Below are 6000 nucleotides of genomic sequence, written 5' to 3'. Positions count from 1 at the left end.
TCGGCTAGACCGTTAGATGAGGGGTGGTACGGTGCTGATGTGACGTGTGTGATCCCATTTCTAGACATAAACTCTTTCATGTGATTGCTGACAAAACGCTGAGCATTGTCTGACACTATCATCAGACAGATTGGAAATCTGAGATTGGAAATTGGTCTATAGATTGGAAATTGGTCTATAGTTATTAATTAGAGATGGATCTAGGTTGTTTTTCTTCAACAGAGGTGAGATTACGGCATGCTTGAGAGAAGCAGGGAAGATGCCAGTCTGCAGGGAGCTATTGATAATATTTTCTATGTCGTTTATAAAGCAATGACAGACAGATTTGAACAGTTTGGTAGGGATGGAATCAAGAGAAGACATGCAAGACTTTAGGCGCTGAATTACTTCCTCCAGATCTGTGGAGTTAACAGGTGAGAATGTCGACATTGAGCTCATGCCAGTAAATTGGTGTGAGGATAAGGCAGGGCTAGATGCATTGCTGCAAGAGTTTAATATATTATCTCTGATATGAGAGATTTTTTCCTCAAAAAAGACAGCAAATTCATCACATTTGGTCATAGAATGGAATTCGTAAGGGGTAGATTTGGAGGGATTAATCAGTTTGTTAATTGAAGAAAATAGGAATGAGGCATTATTCTGATTATTGTTAATCAAATGGGAAATGTAGGACTGTGGCAGATTTCATATCTTTGTTATAACAGTAGAGTGCATTTTTATAGATCTCGAAATCAATTTGTAGCTTGTTTTTCCTCCACTTCCGTTCAGCGCTCCGGCAGATTCTTTTTGCCATCCTTACTTTTTCACTGTTTCTCCAAGGTGCTTTTGGTGGTCCACGTATCTTTACGGTTTTGGCAGGAGCAACATGGTCAATGATCTGAGACATCACATTAGAGAAATTGTCCACCATGGCACCACAAGATGGCAGGATGGGTAATGTATACTTAGAAAATTCTTTAATAAATATATCAGCTGTATTAGCATCGATGTAACGTTTGCTAATGAATCTATCAGTATTCATCTGTTCGGAGGAGCATTTTACATAAAAAAATATGCAATAATGGTCGGAAATTGCAACATCCAGAACAGCTGTTACTGCAATATCAAGTCCTTTGGCAAGGACAAGGTCAAGTGTGACCCTTTGTGTGGGTGGACCCAGTGACATATTGTTTGAAATCAAATGATTCTAATAAACTGATGAATTGTTTTGTATCTGAGTTGTTGCTGTTATCAACATGAATGTTGAAATCACCCGAAATGATAATGCTGTCAAAGTCAATTGTGATTTTAGATAAGAGTTCACCAAGTTCTTCCAGAAAACCTTGTCTCAGTTTAGGAGGATGATAGATAGTAAGAAGAAGTACAACAGGAGATACAGACTGAATAACTAAACCTAAATATTCGAAGCTCAGGTGATTGCCAAAAGACACAGATTTACCGCTAAAAATGTCATTATATAGAACAGCAACCTCCCCGCCCTTCCTATTAGTCCGAGTGCAATGTACAAAATTGTAGTTAGCAGGTGATGTTTCAATCAGTTCCTTATTACCAGTTTGATCAAGCCAGGTTTCTGTTAGTAGGATAAGGTCAAGTTTGTGGGCAGTAATGATGTCATTAACAATGAAAGTCTTATTAGCTAGAGATCTAACATTTGCCAGTAAACAGCAAACTACAGTTTGCACTTCCTATGAGCACTTCAAATAAAAGTCTCAAAGGGTCTCATAAACTACGCCTGAAAGAGGCTGGGGTGGGACAGAGGTGACAATTTAACTTTGTCGTAGGACAACATTAAAGACATTTTTGGAAAGGCCTTGACCTGGAGAGTAACATATGTCAATATGAAGAACATGGGTGGTTCCTGCAATATCGCCCTTTGAACTCTGACCCCGGGCTACTTTTGAAGGCATATTATACAGCAACACAAGGGGCTAGAGACATGGGGTCAACTTCTCTAGAAAGCTATTGAGCTTTACCATCATGGGAGTGGGTTTACTGAGGCAGGCGGCACTGAGTTGGGTTGAAATGCAATATTTTCTGAAATTCACCTGCTTCCCATTAAGATGGCTGAAATCTGACAAAAGATTTGTTCTTTTCCACCCTCAAATACCCCAGTAACAATGTCAATTTCATGTTTACAACGTCAACTATGGGAGACACAACAACAAAACAACAAAACCCACGGAGCAAGGCTTTTGCTGTGAAGTGCTCATAGGAAGTGGAAACTGTAGTTTGCTGTTTACTGGCAAACTGCTCAATATTAGAGAGATGCAATACAATCTGAACCAACAGGTTGATGTTATAAGAGGATATAATCAAATAAATAAAAAAAAAAACAAGAAAAACAACAACAAAACAACAAAACCCACGGAGCAAGGCTTTTATTATGACGCGCTCATAGGAAGTGCCAACCGTTTTTCCGGGTGGAAGGTTGCGGTTGTGAAAATGCAAACTGCTCAATATTCAAAAAGATGCAATACAATCTGAACCAACAGGTTGATGTTATAAGAGGATATAATCAAAAAAATTACAAAAATATACTTTTGTTGGTGCTATTTTGCCGCGATTTTATAAGCTGTGTTTCATGGGCAGAAAGAGGTATGTTCAATGACGAAACAGATTATGCAACGTTTAGAAACGTTAACTCCCGACTGCGTTCTTCTATTTAAATTATGTTTATTGTAAAGTATATGTAATGATACAGTCGTTATAAAGAGCTATATTTTATGGAGTTTATTGAGATGCCACTGAAATAAATTGTTATATAGGTTATGAGCCAAATTTACTTATTTATCTAGCAGGTGACATCAAATGGTAAATGCAAGCGATTTTTTTTTTCATTTGGCCGCGAAAGGGTACCTTTAGCGTCGTTATAGCAACGCCAAGGGATTTGACAAAGAGTCAACATAGGACGAGTTGGGAATGAGAACGGGTTGCAATGTCACACTTGGGCCAGGCAGCCAATCAAATCAAGCAGAAGGCGGGCTTTCCCTCCTATTTTGATGCCGTTTGATGTGGTAGGAATGGTGGGACACTGGCAAACAGATGAAAAGCTGATATTAGCGGTCTTTAACCCGGTCGCACACGCAGCCCTGCTCCTCAGTGCTCCACAGATGCACCAAGCTGTTTTGCCTGACGCGGTCTGCCTAGGCGTTTTTGAAGCGTCTGCGCCTGTAGCGACGTTTCTCGCTGTGATCGCCCTCATAGGCCCTCTTTACACCTTGCATTAACATGCGTTTTGGGTGATCGGATTGCAATCAGATAGTGCTTGACCACATGAAAGTACAGGTGTAAATGCACCCAAGACGCATTGAGGACGGATTGTGGTCCAATTGGCCAAACCACCTCCGGAGGTGGTCAGGGACGCATTGTGACCACATTGAACACAAGTGTAAATGCAATTGCGTTTTCAATCCACATACAACAACTACGTGGGCGGAAATACGTAATCGCGCCGACTTTCGTCTTCGGCATTCCAGTTGTTGAAGACAGCTTCTTCCCCCGCTTCCAAAAGCAAGCATGCAAATTTATGGTTTCTGCGCCCGGTGTTCGCGGTGTTCACAGCAAGACCGTTCTCTCCGCAGAGGCACAGCATTTCATGGTAAATGCGGTAGCAGCGCGGTGTTCACGGAGAGCGCAGAATCTCCTCCTATTGTCCATTTTTGCCGGTTGTCAGCTGTCACTCGATTACACTTACTTCCCTGGTAACCAACTAACATAGCAACCATTAATCAATCATAGCCTCTGAACTGACTGCGGCGTTTGCGGAGGCCTCCGCAGAGTTTCATTTTTTGAGAGGAGCGCGGAGCAGACCCTCCACAGACCCCCTGCGGAGCTCCGCACTCGCCACACAGACTCTCCGCACCGTGAACACCAGGCACACCACACAAACCATAGTCCATAGCGCGGCTTCACAGATGGGTATCATCTTTTTTTTTTTTTTGGACCCATGCAAACGAGAGGAGGATGTGACGTTCGGTTGTTTGAGCTGGACAAGTGATCGGATCTCAATCGGATCTCACTGTGGACACTGGAGACACATGTTAATACCAGGTGTAAATGTAATCAGGTGAAATCATATCTAGATACAATCTGGATACGAGACGCATGTCAATGCAAGGTGTAAAGAGGGCCTTACACCTTGCCTGACGATATTAGTGCCGACATGCACTAGTACTGTATGGATGGTTGAGCGGTGTTCAATGATGGCAGGAATATACTCGAGTATGTCTAGGATTTTAGCACCTGGGAAGCAGTAAGTTATGCTTCTGGGAATTGCTACAGTTCTAATAATGGAGTCGCCCACAAGGAGAAACTCCGGTGGAGGATTGAAGTAGCCACCAGCGGAAGGGACTGGGTTGCAGAGGTGGTCAACAGCACTGTCCGGCATGCTAGTAGCGGAGTCCACAGCCTGGTCGGCCTTCGGTCGAGAATGGCGGGGAGCGGAGAGTTCATCTGTTGGAGACTGAGGGGGGAGAGGAGTAGAGGGAATGGACGCATGCTGGGGCTGCATCCTTAGTTCCAATGGAGAAGGCGAGACTCGGATGCGCTTGCTCTTGGGGGAGCTAGGCTCACTAGTCGGTGGGGAGGCGGGACGTTTTCTGCCGGTTGAGGTGACCTGGTCGCCCGGGAAAGGCCGAAGGAGTTAGACAGGGGCAGCATGTCTTCATCCCCCAAGGGGTCAGGAAAGAGAGGGAGGGAAACCCTTTTCTTGCCCCTCACAACAGTCGCCCAGGAGATGGAGGCGTTGGAGTCAAGAGGAAGCATCAGGGTAGAACCAGGGATCGGCAGCTCAACTGTTGAGTCGAGCCAGTCGTCTACAGGTTCCAGACCGGCAAGGCAGAGTTGGGAGGCTAGCTGGACTTGTCGCTGGATGAGGTCGTCAATCAGCCTCTCTATAGACAGAAGTTTGGATCGGATCCCGGGGAGCTCACAGGCAGGCACCATTGTATCGAAGCTAATGGTGGTGAGTGGCTACCGGCCAGTAGCCTGCCAGGAGCTCTAGCTGGGAACCCAGAGTGGAGGTGCAGGCAGCGAGGGACACAGGAGGCTCAAAGAGAGGGGAAAGAGATCCACAGCAAAGGTGTCCTGAAGGCAACAATGGGACAGGGTGCAACAGGATGGTGGTGGATGGCCACAGATTGAGACACAGAGCAGGACTAAAAAGCACTGGTATGATATGAGGAGGTGAACCAAAATGCTTACCACAAATAAAGCCAAAGAAGAGCCTTAATTCCCTTGGAGGAGCAGCAGGAGAGCCTGACAGAGATGCAGGTGCCAGTGTGGGAGGGATGGAGACCTGGTGAAGATATGGTTACATATAGCTGGAGAAGCCGCACACACACCTCTCCACTGTCGTGACAGTTATTACACACATGTGTTTTAGCTGCATTATTTTCATCAAGGCGATGTCGTGGAGACATTGGCTCATAATAAGTGTCAGCAAATCCAGAGAAGAGCCTGCAAATTTTCCTTTTTGTATATTTAGGTAATAGTCTGAATATTGAGTGCGCATTCTGCTACTCTGCATCAATGAGGCTTAAATTGTACATTTTTAAGTCAGCATACTCGTTTAAACCCTGCAATCTAATGACTGCATGTTATGCTGTGTAGATGACTGTAGTGTTGTAGTACTCGAGATCGGTCTTGGTCTCGAGACCGGTCCTAAGACCACATTTTGATGGTCTCAGTCTCGTCTCGGACTCGACTGCATTTTTACTCGGTCTTGACTCGGCCTCGGACAAAGAGGACTCAGAATTTTATTTCAAGACCAGTCGAGACCACAATTGCAGTAACATCATTACCTGCCGGTGATTTATTTATTTTTTACTGTGATTGGATATAAAACTTTCCCCTTCAAACTGCAACCAATAACTTTGCGTATTTTAAGTTTGAAAGTTTATTAACCATTAAACGCTGCCACCCTCACCCCCCTCTGGGCTGCGCCAAGAAAGAGAACGCAGGATACAGGAGGAGAGAGCACCATGTGTGGCTGAAGAGGAG

Source organism: Centroberyx affinis, unplaced genomic scaffold (genome assembly GCF_046629955.1).
Source record: "Centroberyx affinis isolate AG114_WGS23_722 - 3 ecotype Tasmania unplaced genomic scaffold, CSIRO-AGI_Caff_v1 ptg000405l_1, whole genome shotgun sequence".
In the NCBI taxonomy this organism is placed as follows: Eukaryota; Metazoa; Chordata; class Actinopteri; order Beryciformes; family Berycidae; genus Centroberyx; species Centroberyx affinis.
The sequence above is the reverse complement of the archived record's forward strand: the minus strand, read 5'-3'. Positions refer to the sequence as shown.